This window comes from Rhagoletis pomonella, unplaced genomic scaffold (genome assembly GCF_013731165.1).
Source record: "Rhagoletis pomonella isolate Grant_MI unplaced genomic scaffold, Rhpom_1.0 Rhpom_scaffold_00003, whole genome shotgun sequence".
Taxonomy (NCBI): Eukaryota; Metazoa; Arthropoda; class Insecta; order Diptera; family Tephritidae; genus Rhagoletis; species Rhagoletis pomonella.
Genome location: NW_023458557.1, coordinates 89,950,491 through 89,969,779, shown reverse-complemented (window position 1 = coordinate 89,969,779; position 19,289 = coordinate 89,950,491). Strand labels below are relative to the sequence as shown.

Sequence of the window (19,289 nt, the reverse complement as noted above, 5' to 3'; positions counted from 1 at the left end):
CACACACACACACACACACACACACACACACACACACACACACACACGCATACAATTTTGACAGCCTTCCTTGCAATGAGTGTTTTCAATTTTTTGTTTGTACGCAAATTTACAACCACAATAATTTATTTAGTAAATGTCTAAAGGCAACGAAGTATTGGGGTTAACGTGCCAGGTGAATAAATCATTTAGTAAGTATGTATCTTTAGGTACAAAAAATTTCAATTGTATTTATTTATGCATATTTTGGGAATTTCGTATTCAATGGTAGATAAATGGAAAAGGCTAAAGGTTTCTAATAATCGGCTTATACATACCTACCTATTTGAGTACGTAAGTGGTTAAGTTAGCTGCTTATATCCTAAATTGTCGAAAGTTCCTAAGTTGAACAATAAAAATGAAGAATAAAGTGGTTGAGTAAGTGTGGCATGTAATAAATTAGAAGCGAATTGAATAAAAGTTTAAGAGGTTTGTATATACAGAGTTCTATAGCATAACGTAATTATCATACTGACATATGCACTGAGAAGAAAATCAACCATAAATTGGTTAATATTACCAAATTCAAACTTAAAATTGAATCAAAGTGATTTTTGTTTGATATTAACAATGCCATGGGTTGATATTTTCGATAATGATTTGTTAATATCAACCACACTTTTTCTTACATTAAACAAAATTTTTAGTTGCCGATTTTTTCGCTTGAATACGCCTCAGAGACTCGGATTATGGTGGTGAGGTTTGCGTCACACCACCCACAGCACAGTCTTTGGAAAGATAAAAGTCTTTCGTAAGACAGTTGTCAATTCTGGCAACCATCTTGAAAGCTCTTTACTCTTCAAAAGACTATCTGAATGGTCTGCTAACGAGCAGGTCTTACAGGGCAATTTTGGCTTAGATAGTTAAAAGTCTTTCGTTGGACCAATGAAAGGCAGATGGCAAGATTGGGCGAAAGCATTTCGTTATTCTATCACAAAAGTCTTAGAAAAAAAGAACTCCAACTCACCACTCGTGATCAAAATTTATTTTGAGAGAAAACTTTTGTATATCATTTAGCTCGCGTCGCTCAAACAGTCGCAATTGCCCAGTTAGCAAAGCACGGGCGTGCCATTCATGGGATCAGAGTTCGGGTCTCGGGCAGCGGATTTTTTCTTTTCTTCTTTAACCTTAATTTTTTTTCTTTTTTAATTTATTTTTAATTTTTTAATTTTTAGATGTTATTGTTTTAAAAGGAGAAATTTATATTTTTTATTTTCATTTCTTTATTTTTTAATATAATTTTTCAATATTTTTTTTTATTTCATTTAATTTTCAGGAAAAGGTGGATGCTAGTTTTACATTTTCTTTGTGTTCTACGTTGCCTGAGCAAACAAAGCAGCCAACTACTTCATCCGCGGTGGCCGATGCAGCGTACTACAAGCCTGCAGGTCCCAGGTTCAATTCTCGGTTGGAGCGACTACAAAACAACTAACTAAAAACAACTTTAAAACAATATAGAAGTTATAATTGAATAAAAAAAAATTAAGTGAATATTCTACTGGCCTTGGGATTTAAACCTACGACCTCGTGGCTCGTAAGTCCGCATTGCTGCCGTCTTTCAAGGCACAATTTTGATCAGATCAATTGCGGTGCTAAAGCGGATCAACGTTGCCGTCTGTCTATGCTTTAATGTACATATATGGGACATTATATACATACATATATTTACCTTCAGCAGTGCACACAAGCTGTGAACTAACTAAATGTTCGAAGAGTACCCAAATTGATATGCCCCTGCATACATATGTATGTATGTACATATGTATATATTTATATGTATAAATTCGCCCAAGTATATTTAAATGCACATAGCTTATACATCACATGAATGAATAAGAGTATAGTGCCACTTTTGTCTACGTGAGCAGGATTTAATGAAATCATTGTAGAACAACGACATAGGCGCTAAGTCCGTTCAAATTCAATTTACGAAAACCTAATAAAAATTTAGTGCATATTCGTTTACTTATACACTGAAAGGTAGGCAGTAATTAGGTGAACACAAAGGCGTGAGCACATTAAATCTCTACCAAGTAAATTAAATTGGGAGGTTGCGGTGGAAATGGAGAGAGAGAGAGAGAGAGAGGGTAATGCAGTTAAATTAAAGCAATGTACACATACATATATGAGTACGATTGGGAGGCTGTGAAGATTATATTTACGCTGACACGTACAAAAAATGAACAGGTATACTTTTGCTTAGACGGCAAAATAGGGAAATTTAATTTCCGAAACAACATTTATATTTAGCAAGTTGGCGAAACGCGTGTTTGTTTTGCAAAAATTTAAACTTTATTGCGGATTGTGGAAGAATACCTTCTCTGAAGCTAGAATGTTTGTTCGGGAGATTTTTGCTTAAGACGATTAATCCCTAGAGATGTGCGTGCCAGTTTTAAGAATAGAATTTCGATAGAATATTCCATCGTTAACAACATTTGCCCGAAATCGAAACCAACTATCTAGAAATGGGCGCGGAAATATTAGGACCAAAGTTAAAAAAATTAGTTTTTATTGTGTTAAAGTTACTTAAATATACAAGGTTTATGTTTACATATTATAAATGCATATGAACTCGAGTTACGTATACGCAACGTCTACCTGTAAACATCCGTTTACGCCGTGCGGCAGCCAATTTTATCATATGTGACCTGGTCTACGAAAAGGGAGCTTAGTTTTCTGTGAAAAAGCTGTTAAAAGTAAGCAACTCGTTTCGTCAGTTTCTCATTATCTCGTTAATTGTTCTCCGCGCCGGACGTCCAGTAAGTGTTGTTGTTGGTCGGAATATTATTATAGTTCATCGTGTAAGTTGCTAGTGTGGAACATTTAAAAATTTAAAATTTAAAAAAAATTTTTAGTACACTTCTAAGCAAGTTAGGATTTTCTGCTTTTCACCACGTGAAAAAGCATCTCATCTTCCATCCGAATCAACCAAAAAGTGAAAATTGATTTTTTGACACCTAAGCCCCCTTTCCGTAGACCAGGTCACATATAGTACATCCTTACAAAACTATTGGCCAAACCGCGTTTTCTGTTTTTCTCTCTGACTTCGGGACTTTTTTTGGTTTTAAATTTTTGATTGATTCAAAAATTATTTTTAAAATTCAGTGGAATGTAAAATAATAACGTGGTTACCAAATTAAAGAGACAATTATGTAGAATTAAAAAATATTAACGATTATAGATATGAATAGATATTAAAAATATCCTTTTAAAATTTTATTCTTGAATATCCTTGAGTTTGTAAAATTTATCGTCAAATTTTTCTTTCTAACTTTTTAAGCTTAAATAATAATATTAATTGTCTATGCGTCCTCGTGGCCCTAAAAATAAAATTTTTTTTTTTAAATTCTACAGAATTAAGCTTTCATTTGGCACCCATACTGTTATTCTACAGTGCCCTGAATTGTTTGAATAGTTTTTGGAAGTAATCCTATTTACCTTAAAAAAAAAAATCGTGAAGTCAGAAAGAATTTTACCAAAATTGGCCAATAATTTCATGAGTTTATTGATTACCGCGCGTGTTTCGAAATTTTGTTTTTCACGCGGTGTTATAGCCCAGTGAAGCTTAATTTTGTCAAAGTTCAATTCTGGATTTTTTTGGGAGGAAATACTGCTTAGGAAAAAATTTTTTTTATTTATATTTTTATTTGATACAATTGATAGTGCCCAGATATGCCGAAATTAGTTACATGAAATCGAGTTGATTTAAAAATATAAAAAAAACTTATATTTTCATTTGATAAGTTTGTTATTGGGTTACTTTTAATAACAAGAACATATCAATAAAAACGAACATAACAAAAAAAGAGTAAGTTATAATTTAAATGCGCACAGTTTGTTGCTTATTTTGTATTTATTTTTTATCTTATATTTGATTGCTTAAAAAAATATTTGATAGTTAGTAACCTAAACTTGGCAGCAATCAACTTGAACACTAAAATTTATGCTCTCTTGTTGTGTTAGCAATAGTAGAAAAAACAGCTCCATTTACCTCAACGTACTAAAAAATTGTACAAATATAAATATGTAAGTATATTTACGTATACCTACGTATTTCCTTGTGCGTTGATTTTGGTGAGTTGTGTTAGTTGACACGTACAGGTAATTTACTTATTGACTATGCAAATTGGCTAAGTAAAGGTCTTAAGCTTTGCCCTCTTCCTGCTGAACTTTTCTTGGCATGCACGATAGTAAAGTGTGTGTGCTTTTCTGGGCACATACATACGTACGTATGCATATTAGAGTGCCTCAGCATAAAAGTTGCGCTTTTCCAAAAGAGATTAAACAACTTTTTATGTTTTAAGACTTCCGCGAAAAGATTTCGGAAAAATACTAATTAAGACTTACGTGATTAAATTTTTATCATTTATATGCAGACCTTCTTTGCTTGAACCAAGGCATGCTGAACACCTAGTAGCCGCAGAACAGCATATTTGATTTTTTTCAAATAAATTGGTTTCTATTTATAATGTAAAATAAAAAAATAAAAAAATTTATATTATCAAAATGTATTTGCGGTTGAAACCTTTTTTCATAAAAGGAAGCGATATAAAACCTTCTTTTTGGTTGTTTGTGTTTCCGACAGGGTAGGAGTATGATGTATTGTGGAACGATTTTCCGTCATCCCTTGTCAAATTTGGTTTAGAGACAAACCGGTTTCGGCGTTGTGCCATCTTCAGTGTCATTTTTCGTTTTGAATAGTTCGTGTTTCCTTCCGCTTTTTATGTATTCGTGTTACTATCTGTTTTAACTGTCATTAGGTCATGCATACCCATCTAAGTGCGACCGCTTTTGTTTCATTATCTCACAGCTTTTGTAACATTCGAATAACTCAGCATCATTGCAAAGAATAAATCGATGCTTCGGACACAAATAAATTTACCAAGAAATAAAGTCGCACAAATTCGGATTTTTTACATTTTTTGATGTTTTACATGGTTTACTACGATATTTAAAACAATACAGAATATCTTTTTGGCACTTTAGAGACCAGCAGCAACAACAAAATATGTAAATGTTGTTTTTGCTCTAATGCTACTACCTGTTTTATATGCCTCGGCTTAAACAGTTCTAGCACACGAAGTGATTTTTTGAAAAAAAAAAATTATTATAAAAATCGATTTTGTACGTATTTTCAAGTCGGTCCAGCTAATGTAAATCTTAATATATTTCTGAAATATTTTGTTGGAAGTCTCAAAGTACAATAGATTTTATAATTCCGATGAAAAAACAGTACCGCTTTTTTGATGTACCCTAATGCATATACATACATATTTGCTTTTTTAGTTTATTCATAGGCCACACGTAGTCATGCAGCAAGTATTTTCGGCATGAAATTAAAATTTTTGTGTAAAAATTATATATGTATGTAAGTATTTACTTATGTAGTCTTAACTTTATAGGGGTTTTATCCCAACACAAGGGAATTAGCAATTACAAAATTAAATCAACTTTTTACCTATGTACATTATATTTATGTAGTACAATACCATTTTTTTACAAGAGGAAAAATTTAAGCCCTCTATACTCCGTGAGTATGATACTTTAACCCACCAAATCACCTATCATCCTGTACCTAGTATTCCCCTCCCGTTTCATATGGAGGCAGTTTGAGCGCTAACATCACACGTACGATACTGTTCTATAATAATCAGTTAGTTGGACATTACACATTACTTGGCCAATCGACCGTGTACGAGTAGGTCGAGAGAGAATTGTTTAACTTTACAGTATAGTTCTTCTGTGTGTCTCAGCTCTTCGTGCGTGGAAATTACATTCGAGTTTTTGTGTATTGAAGTATATTTGCAAACAGTGATGGACAAACATACATAATTAAGTGCTTTTGTATTTAAAGTACCAGTTTGCATACTAAATAAGTAGATTTAGTATTTGGAGATGTCAAACCTACGCATAAAAAGCTTAGGTCTTTAGGAGTTGCTAAATACTAATGCAAAAAAGAAACTTGGCTATTTAGGAGTTATATCTTTATATAGAATAGTTACGCGAAGGGATGTTTTGTTCAGGACATAAGATCTGCACCCCGGTCGTCCGATTTTCCAATATGTCAAATTAAAAATATTGGACTGCCGATGTGCAATCTGGTATATTTTTGCGAAAAGAGTGGTCACCTTTTAAAAAATTATATTGAAATTATTAAAAAAAAAAATCAATCAATTATTACAAAAGGGGCATTCATTGCAATGGTTTTAAAAAGCTTAGTTTCTTAACTTAACTTGTCACCTGTTTAAAAAATCAAATTCAATTTGAATTAAGGGAATTAGGTAAGAGAAATTTGTATCGACATATGGTTGCCAGATGAAAGAGGTTTCAGAAGGTAGTTTGAAAATATTTTGAAGAGGGTTGCCACCTGTTGAAAAGTCGAATCTAGTTAACTTTTATACAATGAAATATTAAGATATGCTAAACAAAAGAGTGTTGAGAAAACTTTCGTTTTAACACTAAGAATATTATTGAGTTTAGAGTTGCCACCGTGTATAAACTAAAATTCAAATTATTTAATAAGTTCAAAGATTTGTTAAAATATTGGCATCAATAGCCATGGGCTTGGTAATACTTTAATTCTGAACTATACCTAGAACGTTGCCACGTGTTAAAAAAATCCTAATAAAACTTAATTCATCAATTAATTAAAATATGTATCACATTGTCCGACGAAGGCTATTTAAGAAGGTTTTAGCTTGATCTTACTTTTGAAGAGGGTTGCCACCACTTTAAAAACGCGAATTTAATTAACTCAAAGTGGCATTCAAATTATTTAAAAAGTTCGATGCACTCTTCAAATGTGGTTAATGGAAAGGCTTGCCATCTGTTTAAAAAAATCCAACTCAAACTTAATTAAGGCAATTACATAATTGAAATATGTATCACAAAAAAACAACTTTTTAATGGGATTTCTACCTGTTTGAATATTCGCATTTAGTTAACTTATATGAAAATTTAATGAAATATTAAAATATGAATGTCAAGGCCATTAAATTTGCACAGTTCTTTCGAATTTCAAATATGAGAGGTCAAAGTAAAGCCTTGGCCTGTAGATGTGCGATAAGATTTAATTTTTTGAGATGAGAACTTATTGTCGGTACGGCACGATTTGGAATTTGATGATATTAAAACCCGACACTATGCGAGACCTCTCTTTACTCAAGAACCGCTACCCGGATTTAGATGAAATATGGCACTCGGATCGCTTATAACTCTGGCTAACATTTGGAATAGTTTCTAGATTTTTGAATACAAATTTTTGGCGTTTTAACACCGTGCGGGTTCACTCGTTATTATCAGAGGTCCCAAAATAACCGTCACTATTTAAGAGAAAAAATAACCCACAAAACAGAACAGGTGGTTTATTTTTTGTAGTAATGGGCTCCTCTCAGTGGGAAAGGGTTATTTGCATATCTTTTTCCGTTGCTGTTGGACACGGACACTGGAAGAGGAAAGATAACTGTTAGAGCGCGGTTAACCACGAACCTGCACGCAGGGTACCGTAGAAGTGCGCAGAAACATATCGATAACAAAATCGATAAAATTATCGATACCAAAATCGACTAAAATACTGATAACAGACTAGATAAAAATATCGATAACAAAGCGATAAAAATATCGATTGTTATATCGATAAGTCCCAAGAGTACCGAAAATCCCGAAATAGTTCCCAGGTTGAGTCTCTGTGACTATATAATTTTCTTTATAATTACCTTTATTTTAAACTTTCTTCCTTTATCTTCATCTTTACTCATACTTTTCATCTTTTTCTTAATGATTATCATTTTTTACATTTCATATTCCCCTTCACCTTTGCCCTTTACTAGTAAAATTCTTAAATTTACCTTGGTCTTCATTTTTGCCTTCATCTTTACTTTACAACTTACTTCACCTCAACTCAGCTCACCTTAACTCATCTCAACTCAGCTCACCCTAACTCACTTCACTCCAGCTACCTCACCTCACATCACCTCACCACAGCTCAGCGAAGCAAATGTAAACAGAACTGGCGCTGTGGATGAACCAAACCGGAAGTCGGCAATGCGACTAAAATATATAAAATCCCCGACTTATTAATTCGTACTATTTCGTTTTCCAAGAAAAACATTTTCACTCACATCAAAAAGAAATAAACTTCCGGTCGAAACCGGAAGTCGGTAATACCACCATTAGATAGAGCATCCCCTACATTTTAGAGGGGTTGGACGGGTGGTCTCGGACACCCTCTATAGTTTGTAATCGTTCAAGTTTTGTGAATTTCTTTCAAGTAAAGAGAATACCCTAAAAAAAAAAAGAAATTAAAAACCAACAAATTGCAACTTTCCATCCGTTTGCTTAAAATTCCACTCACACACAAATCGATATCAAAATACTTGAATATCACTAGCAAGAAGTGAGTGTTTATACGCTTTGAATATTTTCGACATGGCTGCTGCTACAACCGCTATAAAATCCTTAGAAGCTATGCACACTCTTTAATCCATTCACGCCTCGAGTACGTATTTGCGCTTGTATTGAATTTATCTTGCTAGTTCGCTAGTTTCTTTGTATTCGCTGCATATTGCAATGAGCACTAAACGTTGCTTAGTTTGTCTTATCATCCAATAAGTTGCTGTGTGAGCTACTTTGCTTTTATTTGTTATTGCTTTAGTACACACTTTGAGTGCGCCATATAGACTTTTGCTTTTACTATGCTAGTGCTGCTACTGCCACAGGTGAAACAATATTTAGTCGAAATATACTTACGCTAAAAATGTGCGAATAAAATGGACATCAACATTCAATACGCAACAAAAAAGTTTAAGGTTTTTGTAATACTGAACTAAATGCAAGCAAATTTCTTCGTGTTCACAGTATATATATACTGTTATTAGGATTTCGGGAAGGAGGTTTGAAAAAAAATGTTCAGCGGTATATTAAAGGCTGTACTCGCAAAAGCTAAGGACGTCGCCTGTGTGTATTATTTCATACATATGTAAGTAAATATACACTATGTGCCATTCGTACCGATATATACTTTTTGTCCGCTGCTTTATTCCTTACCGAAAATTTCGCAAATTTTACCAGCTGACCAGGTTAGCAGTTTAATTGGTGCGGATGCCAAATGATTGAATTAACGAGCCTGCCCAGATAACACAAAACTTTAAGCTTTAAGAAGGCCCTACTTGTAAACTGTGCTCTTGTAGGGGTTTTGTAAAACTCTGAATAAGGAGCATCCATTCTAAGAGTGTTTTATAAGGCTTTGTTTGTTGGTATATTTTTATGACAAATTTTAACATTTTACATTTCTATAAATTTTCTTTATTGAAAGCAATTAATCAATCATATTTTTATTGGGCAATTTGTTTTCATTTGTATCAATTTTTATTTACAGAGAAATTGCGCCTTCTCTTTTCGAAGTAGGATTTCTCTTCATAAAGATCATGAACGCTCTTCAGTCATACCTTTTTGGATTGCACTAGATAACAAATAGCCTTATACATAATTTGATTTGGATTACGCTTCAAAAAGATTATTTATACATACTTAAGGTGGCCATTAATTTTTTATTTCAAAAGACAGTCGATTTTCTCGAAGTAGATACTGTCATTTGAATTTAGTTATTTTTAATTACCCAGTGGGAAAAGTAGTAATGAATTCCATGCGTGATAAATAATCGAAAGTATTTCTTATGACTTTAACATCCCATTACTGTTTAATATGTAATCAGCATTCTAATAATAACAAAAATTTATAAAAAATTTACTTGTTGTACCGGTAATACACCAAAGCAGGGATTCACCGTAGGTTAGGTTGAGTTACGTTCACTGCCACTCTCCACAGGGAATTTTGAGATCTCCCCTTCTGTAATAAGGCCCATTGTGAGCTGATGGGTGCCCCATCTAGATTCCCGTGTAAACGATTCAACTATGTCTTCATTCACAGTAAAAAAGATTATTAATCCGCTGTGAAATCGTAAAAGGGAAGTTTCAGATTATATTGACGGGGTAGTGGCAGAGAAAGTATTCGATGCTCTTTACCTTCTCCTCCTTTCAGCAACTGCTGTACAAGTCATGGGATGGTAAGCCTTTACGCTCTCCATATATTTCCACTGAACAGTTTCCAGTGATAAAAAAGGTGGGCTGGCGAAACTTAATCGTTTAAAACCATTCTCCATTGCGGTGATATCGGCAAAGAGGTATTGTTGCACTGTAGAGGTATTGTAGTAAACGGTGATCGCGTACTTTATTATGGGAGAGCTCCTGGAGCAGAGAGCAGTCTCCAGCTTAGAGCTATCACTGAAGATTTAAATCGAACTAAGAGGCGTTCTTGTCGAAAACTTATCAGAACCGAGGAGAACTATAATCTAGCTAGATACAGTATCTAGAATTTTAGTGTAAAAATTTAGCTTCTCTCTAGCGCAGATAACATTTTTTCCTGGCATAATTGCTGCCAGACTGGAATTTATCGGAAGACGGACCTTCAGGAGCTTTGCTTGATTTTGAAAGGCAAAACAACTTTTCTATTTTGCTTTTGGAACATAATAAATAAATCTTACGCCAGTTATTTACAGCTGATACGCTCACTGTGGGCGTAAGGCCCCTCTTTTGCCGGTACCCTTTTCTTAATAATTATTCTTCTTCTTTTTTGACGCTGTAACCGCCTAAGCGATTTTGGCCGAGTTCAGCAAAGCACGCCAGTCGTTTCTCCTCTGTGCCAACTGACGCCAATTGGAAACGCCAAGTGAAGCCAAGTCCTTCTCCACCTGATCTTTCCATCGCAGTGGGGGCCTCCCTCTTCCTCTGCTACCACCAGCGGGTTTCGAGTTGAATACTTCCAGAGCTGGAGCGTCGGTGTCCATTCGAACGACATGACCAAGCCAGCGGAGCCGCTGTATTTTAATTCGCTGCACTATGTCCATATCGTTGTAAAGTTCATGCAGCTCATCGTTCCATCGTCTGCGGTACTCGCCGTCGCCAACGCGTAAAGGCCCGTAAATCTTCCGCAAAAACTTTCTCTCAAACACTCCAAGAGCCGCCTCATCGGATGTTGTCATTGTCCATGCTTCTGCGCCATATACCCGCGCGGGCATGATAGAGCGTGGTTTTCGTACGACGAGAGAGGACTTTACTCCTGAATTGCCTACTCAGTCCAAAGATGCACTTGCTGGCAAGAATGATTCTGCGTTGGATTTCAATGCTGACATTATTATCGGTGTTAATGCTGGTTCCCAAGTAAACGAAATTCTCTACTTTCTCGAAATTGTAGCTGTCAACAGTGACGTGGGTGCCAAGCCGCGAATGTGCTGACTGTTTGTTTGATGACAGGAGATACTTCGTCTTGTCCTCGTTTACCACCAGACCCATTCGCTTTGGTTCACTATCCAACTTTGAAAAGGCAGAACAGACTTCGCGATTTTTGTTACCGATGATGTTGATGTCGTCGGCATAAGCCAGCAATTGCACGCTCTTGTAGTAAATTGTTCCTGAGCGGTTCAGTTCTGCAGCTCTTATTGTCTTCTCCAACATCAGATTAAAGAAGTCACACGAAAGGGAGTCGCCCTGTCTGAAACCCCGTTTTGTGGCGAACGGCTCGGAGAGGTCTTTTCCAATTCTGACGGAGCTGGTTGTATTGCTCAACGTCATTTCAAACAGCCGTATGAGTTTTGAGGCGATGCCAAATTCAGACATAGCGGCGTATAGTGCTGTCAAAAGCAGCTTTAAAGTCGACAAAGAGGTGGTGAGTGTTGATCCTTTTCTCGCAGGTCTTTTCCAAGATTTGGCGTATTGTGAATACCTGGTCTATGGTGGATTTGCCAGGTCTAAAGCCACACTGATAAGGCCCAATCAGTTCATTGACGGTGGGCTTCAGTCTTTCACACAATACGCTCGATAAGACCTTAGCATAGGTGAGCTTAGAAGGCTGATCCCGCGGTAGTTGGCGCGAATGGCGGGGTCACCTTTCTTGTGGATTGGACATAGGGACACGATATCGAACCGAAAGTATCGATATGATACTCATTTAAAGTATCGCTTTAAAAATATCGGATACCCATTAATATCGGAATAAAAAGACTCGATATTCCAAATATCGATACCAAAATCCAAAAAATTTATCTGAATATAGCTTTCGCATATAGGCCGGTGAGGTGTAGTGGTTAGAAGTGCGCAACCCTTGAAAATGAAAAACAGCTTCCCATAAAATACAATCGTCGTTCAGAGTCGACATAAAACTGTAGGCACCCCCTTTGTGCCACAACATTAAGGCTCACGCCATATTGTTTAAGTGCCGTACTGGAATATCTCAGCTGGCAGGCTGTCAGCTCCAGCGGATTTGTTGTTTTGCAGCCGCGTTATTGCTATACGTACCTCGTCATAGTCAGGCGGTGTAACGTCGACTCCGTCATCATCGACTGAGGGCTCGGGGTCTTCTTCTCCACAACCTTCCGTGCTGCTACCATTTAGTAGGGCGGAAAAGTGTTCCCTCCATAATTAAAGTACGCTCTGGGACATCAGTTACTAGGTCGCCATTATTGTAGCAGTCCCACATAGCGCGCGTTGCGCCCGATCGCAGCGTGGCCCTGTAGGCGGCGTCTTTTTTCTCTGAAGCTTCCTGACAATCCTCATCGTACCAGTTGTTCTTTCGGGCTCGCTGAAATCTTAATACTACGTTTCCTTACCAAAATATGAAGATACACATCAGGGTAGCCAGATCATTTCTGAGAATTGCCCGATTTCGACAAATGAAATTCCCCGATTTTGCCCGAAATTTCGTAAAATTCCCCAATCATTGATATCTCCTGGTATATGTGGTATTTGTTTCTTTTATTTTTAAATATGTATAATTCATATATGTATTCATAAACCAAACCAAGATTTTATTAAGTTTGTTAACGAATAAAGAATAAAAAATGTACATATAATATTTACATACGTACAGCGGTCGAAAAAAATTTAGTCGCACCAAATTTTGACAAGTTTTCACAATTTTTTATTTTTTATTTTTTGTTATTTAATTTGAGTTATTCTTATAAAAATATAGTTCATTCTATAACAAAAACTGTTTAAATCCAAGTTTCAAACTTTGGGCAGTATTTAAAAAAAAAAAATCAACAAACTTTCGTAAAAATTTCGAGCTTTTTAATTAGATTTGGTAAAAAAATGTTGAGTATGCAGTTTTTTAGCCCACTCAATTCTTGTATAAAAGAGTGCAAGTTTCAAGTAAAATAAAATGCTACAAGGTAAATTCTAAAAAATGAACGATCATTTTTTAGCCATTTGAAACTTTATTAAATCGTCGTTTAAAGTACAAAACCGCGTATCAAGAAAATGCAAGACCTCGTATGTGAAGTTGCCAAAATTTTATAGGATTGAGTGAAACCTATCTTATTTCAAAACTTTTCTCTATTTTATCCACAATTACATCTTCTTCTTACGTCTAAGTATAGATATTTTAGTATGAATGGATAAGCGCTTGATGCCAGGAGCTCCGGTGAGCAAATATCGTTTTTGGCACAAATGTCAGTTACGAGGTTTTACAGAACCACGATACGCGGTTTTGTACTTTAAGAAACATTTCAACGTAAATTTTTTTAAATCATTATGAAATTAGTAAAGCAAAAAAGAAAGTTGTTTTATACTTAATTCCTCACAAAAATAAGTTCATCCCCGCATCCCCATGTAAACTGAAATTCACTACAAAAAAACGGTCCATTACCCGATTCACCACGCAAACTCTAATTCCCCGCAAATCGGGGAATTGCCCATGAGTTGGCTTCCCTGATACACATAATAAAAACTCGGACTGTATTTTTAATTCAAAAACATACTCCTCGTATTTATACTCTTCGTCCATACCTTCATTCAAATTGTTTATCTTATTCAAAATATTACTCGTACGGCAATCTACCAGGGATTACTGTATAGCTGTACTACATACATTATTTCATAATTTTTGCTCAAAACTTTCTTTGCGAATTTAATTCGATAGAGATTTGTTTTCCATAATTCAATCCCTATTATTGCTTTAGAGCGCAAATACGCAAATATTCTGTATGCGTACATATACTTAAACATAAATACATCTACCGCCATTTATTCACGCTCATTCAAAAGATTTTCTGATTATCTTCTTTTTCATATTTCCTTCCTTTACACTCAATTGCTTCCTTCTCGATTGGTTTTGCCAAACTTTTAATTGTTTTTAATATTTAAAATGGATTAAATGATAATTCATTAAGATCAGCATGTCCGTAATTTGAACAGAATGAAACATTTTTCTACGCTAATGAAGTTGCGTAGTCACAAGAAGCCGTAGATTTTCCATTTATAACTTTTGGGCAAGCTGGCTAATACCACGTTTTGGTTTAATAGTCGAAAAAAAATTTTTCATGGGAATGCATCTGAAAACAGAGAGACTGATTCGCCGCTGCACGAGAGAATCATTGAAACTTCAATAAAACCACTTACATGTTCCGTGAACAGAGAACGAAAAATCAAAGGAGTAGACGGCTTTGCGTTTGTTTTCCTTCTCAGCTCTTCAGTATTCCTTATTCAGAAAAGTTTGAAGTCATTGATTTAACTTTACGTTACTCTGTGTGTCTTTTTTACATCACATCTAAATACTCAAGGTATAATTTTTTTTAGAAAAAAATTTAAAAAAGTTTTGCCACAAACTGCACATCAAATATTTTTGGCGAACATAACCAGAGCGAAATGCACATGAAAACTTTGGTATGCGCACAAACATACCTACATGGATATCTAAGCGCACTCATATTAGGGTGGCTCTTATAATACTGTCCCACCAGATCCCCTTGGAAGCTCTTATTTCGGATATTTTGAAGCGATAGGCCTTCTGTGCCTGATTCGGCTGAAACGGCTAGAGTTTCTGCTCTCGAATATTAAAGCTCTTTATATTGACACACATTTGCATAGGCCTTCGAAAGGCAGAACTATTCGAAGATATTCCAATTGGAAGGCCCTTCCTGAAAGCATTTATTTAGAAGCGCTCATCATTTTGCTGGCTAGGGTGAAATGTTGTTGCTTGTACGTGCTATTCGACGTGAGTACCTAATAAGATTTCTCAGATCCGCTAGGTGGCGCTGCAGTCGCGATATTTATAAAAATCTTATAAATTTCTGGTCTGATTGGGTTTTTTAGAGTTTTATTTCGGGAATGGTTAGGTTAATTTATAGGTATAGCCAGCACAGGAAAAGGGCAAACTGAGGCCAACATGGGCCCATTATTGCGCTGTATTATAAACTACTTACCATAGAAACAGAACCCATTTGCAGCTCCAATGAAACGCACAAAATCGTAGATATTGGGCGAGTCCAGTTGAGCCAAACGTTTAAAAGAATAGTCGAGGAACGAGCGTCGAGGAGCCCTCGTCAAAAGTGCAATACTCGCATTGGTAACATTCCACGTCTTCGATGTCCTTCACAACACGGTAGCTACGACAGTAATCGTTTCACTGTGTACCCATTCTAATAGCGTGGGCTCTCATCAGGCTATTCCCGGTGAGAGCGCCAATTACATGTCGGAGCAGTTGTCGCACCAAGCGGTGGAGGGCTTATGGAGGCCAGGTATGCCTTGATATCCAGCACCTGGGCTCCGCAGATACAACATAAGTGACTTAACTCCTTGTCAGCTCATTTAGAGTACGTCCACATTCCAGGACAATATTCGCTGTAGATTTGTGTTTTAACGGATTCCTAGCGATGGAGAAACCAAGTGGAGAAGGACTTGACTTCACTTGGCATTTCCAATTGGCGTCAGTAAGCGCCAAATATCAGAAAAGATGATTACTGCATGCAAATTAATTAGAGAATCAATCAGCCGCGTTGAAGCTTCGTTGATTATTGTTAATTCAGCTTTGAAGAACGCTGCCTAGACCATGCAGACGAAACCTGAGACTAGGTGAGTGTTCCTGCTACACTGAGAAAAGATTTTAGTTACTAAACAAATGATTTGATTTTAGTTACATTGTTCGATTACACATAGTTACCAAATCACGTGCTGAGAGAAATATATTTAGCTGACATTTTTCTGAGTATGGAATACCCCTCCTCCTACTTTCAGATCTAACTTCGAGCCATCAGGCATAGTTAAACCAGGTGGCTTTGAGTGCTATACACAAATTAACTTTTGGTGCAGGTTATTTTATTTAAAAAAATTTTGATTTCCAAGATACTTAATTCTTTTTGAACCGCAAGCCTAAAATTAAAAATGCATAGGAAGAATTGGGAAACTCTTCTTTTTTTAGAGAGGATACAAAACACATAATTCTTCCTGAAATATTATAAAAAATAAATGTCTTTTTTACGATTCAATTTGTTCACAACTATAAACATTTTTTATCGTGTATTGGTTCTCAATTTTTTTTTTTTTAAATTTCTCAATGTTCCAAAAATATGTGCTGCAAAAATTTTTGTGTTAATGTAAAAATTTAGAATTTTTAACTTATTTTATTCCTCAAAGTATATTATTTTTTATATCTTTTAAGTGTTATTCAAGTTTTTAGTAAATTTTTCTACGTTTGGCAAAAATACTTAATTCATTAAAATAATTAAATATTATAAGGAAGAAATGATTTTTTATGATTCAGTTTATACACAGATTTTTTGCAGACGCATTTTTTTAATGTTTGGTTTTTGGTTAAAATATCTTTTAGGATATCCTTTACAAAAGGTTGTATTTTTTTAATAAATGGTTTATAAAATTTCTTTACTGAGAATTGTTTAATTTTCAAAAGGTAAACTTTTAATTTTTTTTATTTTTATATATATTTTTTTTTAAATAATTTTACATATTCAAGTTGTAGGTACATTTTTCTAATTTTAGTAAAAATACTTATTTCTATGATTCCACGTTAAAAATAGCTAAAAAACATATAATTTTTCCTGAAATATTATAAGAAAGAAACGATTTGATCCTGATTCACTTTGTTCACAACTTTTTCTATAAACATTTTTTAAAATTCTCATTTTCGTTGTTGGTGTTTCCGACAGGGTAGGAGTGTGATGTAATGTGGAACGATTTTCCGTCATCCCTTGTCAAATTTGGTTTGGCGACAAACCGGTTTCGGCGTTGTGCCATCTTCAGTGTCATTTTTCGTTCTCTTTTAAAATGTTTAATTTTTGGTTAAGATACTTTGTTGGGAAATACTTTTGAAATTTTTTCTTGCTTAAAAAAATCTTCCAAAAATTTGTCAGTTTTTCTTAAAACTTTGTTTTTTTTTTTGTGTATTTAATCTATTCCTTAAAATCTGTTATTTTTTATATAATATATTTTTATTCAAGTGTTTGCTAAATTTGTATAGTTTTGATAAAAATATTTTTTTCTAAATTAAAAATGGCGAAAAAAGGAGGCACATTGTAAATGCAGAAAAATTTTAACTGATTCGCACAATTTTCTTATGAGTAAAGAAACACTTTAGGAAGCATGCTCCCTTGGTCCTTAAAGAGTTAATAATATTTATATTTGCATTTAACATAAAATTTGTGGCGTCGCAAAGCACGCTTAGCGCCACCTGTTAATTTTCTAAAAAATTCTTTGAAAAACAGAAACTTCACCTTCAAAGCAATGCCCTAATGATGCAAGTGACTATCCTTGCGCACACAAACACATAAATACATATGTATAAGTAGACGCACACGTGAATGTATGTAAGCACTTTTGCCTCCCCCTTTCCCATTTCGCTCCTTCAAGAATTTCAAACTTTTAACAATTTTATACTCGTAAAATGCGTTTGCCTGTTGTCGCTTTCAAGTGATTGTGAATAGGAAAAATATTAGGAAAAATAAGAATAAATGCGTCAAGCATTAAACTTTTCCACTTAAAACAATGCAAAAGTTGCATGAAATGCGAATTTCAAGTGTCGCGTAAAATGTTGGTGAAAAGCTTGTTCCGGAAATTATTTGACACTTTTGTTATTTGAGTGCCATTTGGTTTGGAGTGTTATCTTTTGATGTTGCTGCTGCTCCTCTTGTAGGTGTTGAAAAAGATTTCAATTCAATTTGAAGGGCATGCATGTATGTATACATCTATGTATGTATATGTGTGTGTATGTGTATGTTATCCTGCACAAACAAATATCTTAAACAGTGGGACTGATTGGCAAATGTTCGATATTCAGCTATAAACTACATGTATGTAAGCCTTTGAAAGATTCGACTTAAGCTGTTCTGTGTTGTTCGCAAGTGATTACTTCTTCTATAGAAGAAACCTCGAAAACCTCAAAATTTGCGAAACAGTTGCTAAACCGAATAAATCATGTTGTGTTGAGTATCCATTTGGCATTAAATGAAATATAAATTGAAATCGTTTCATTACGTTTCCAAAAATAGTCCTTATTATCGTGGCATATTCCGAACAAAAAGCTTCCATTAATTTCTAACCTTTATCTTAAAAAGTGGATTATGTGTTTTGAAATTCTAACATTAAGTCTCTGAAGTTTTTTTCTCAGTTCCAAAATTTAATGCTAATTGTTTCTATTTTCTCTTACTTTCAGTTAATTGGAAAAATTATTGAAGCACAATATTTACGTATGGAGCAATGTACTAAGCAGCTAAAATAAGGTGAGTTACCGAAATCAATTTGTTGAAAGGATAGTCGTAGTAAATCTTCAGTCAAGCTCAACTAACAATGGGCTCACGTGGTATTTTGATGGGGTCAGACCCAGCAGTGCAGTGTTAGTTGAGTTCGGTTGAGTGGGCATGAGAAGAGGTGCTTGGTGTCGGGGGAGAACCTTCACCTGGCAGATATAGGAAAGAATTTGACCTCATCCATTGTTCAAACCGCAATAAGGTCCCTCAATATGGCGTGTTTCACTTGTTCTCTCTGACAGGTTCAAATTCTTGAGCGTGATCCTAGACGGGAAAGTATAGAGGAAGGTAAATATTGAGGAGCAAGTAAAAAAGGCAACGGTGGCTCTTTACTGCTGTAAAAATACCATGCGTGCAACGGGCGGCCCTCGTTGAAATCAGCGGAGTGCTCCAGACCACTCCAACTCTAGCGCTAAATGCTATGTTGAAGGTGAAGGCTGGCTTTAAACGGATGCTTCTCCATGCACATCCCTGCAAAGGGCGAATGGGAAAATGCCGGTCTCTAGAGTAGAGGTCCAAGAAACATCTTCGCGGACGGAGAGAAGCTGGTAGGGAATTTTGGAGGAGGTGTCTACTGCCAGGAACTCTCAATAGATCTTAAGTTCAGATTTACGGATCTCTGCAGCTTCTTTCAAGCAGAGGTGGCCGCTATAAAAGGGGC

General features: G+C 35.3%; 1 protein-coding gene across 1 annotated transcript in view; it reads left to right on the top strand.

The window, feature by feature from the left end:
* Nucleotides 1-19,289, top strand: part of LOC118735739 (beta-1,4-glucuronyltransferase 1) — a gene marked incomplete in the record, with an annotated part of 305,895 nt that overhangs the window by 129,641 nt on the left and 156,965 nt on the right. Inside the window, 1 exon segment of the mRNA XM_036465678.1 lies at nucleotides 18,535-18,601.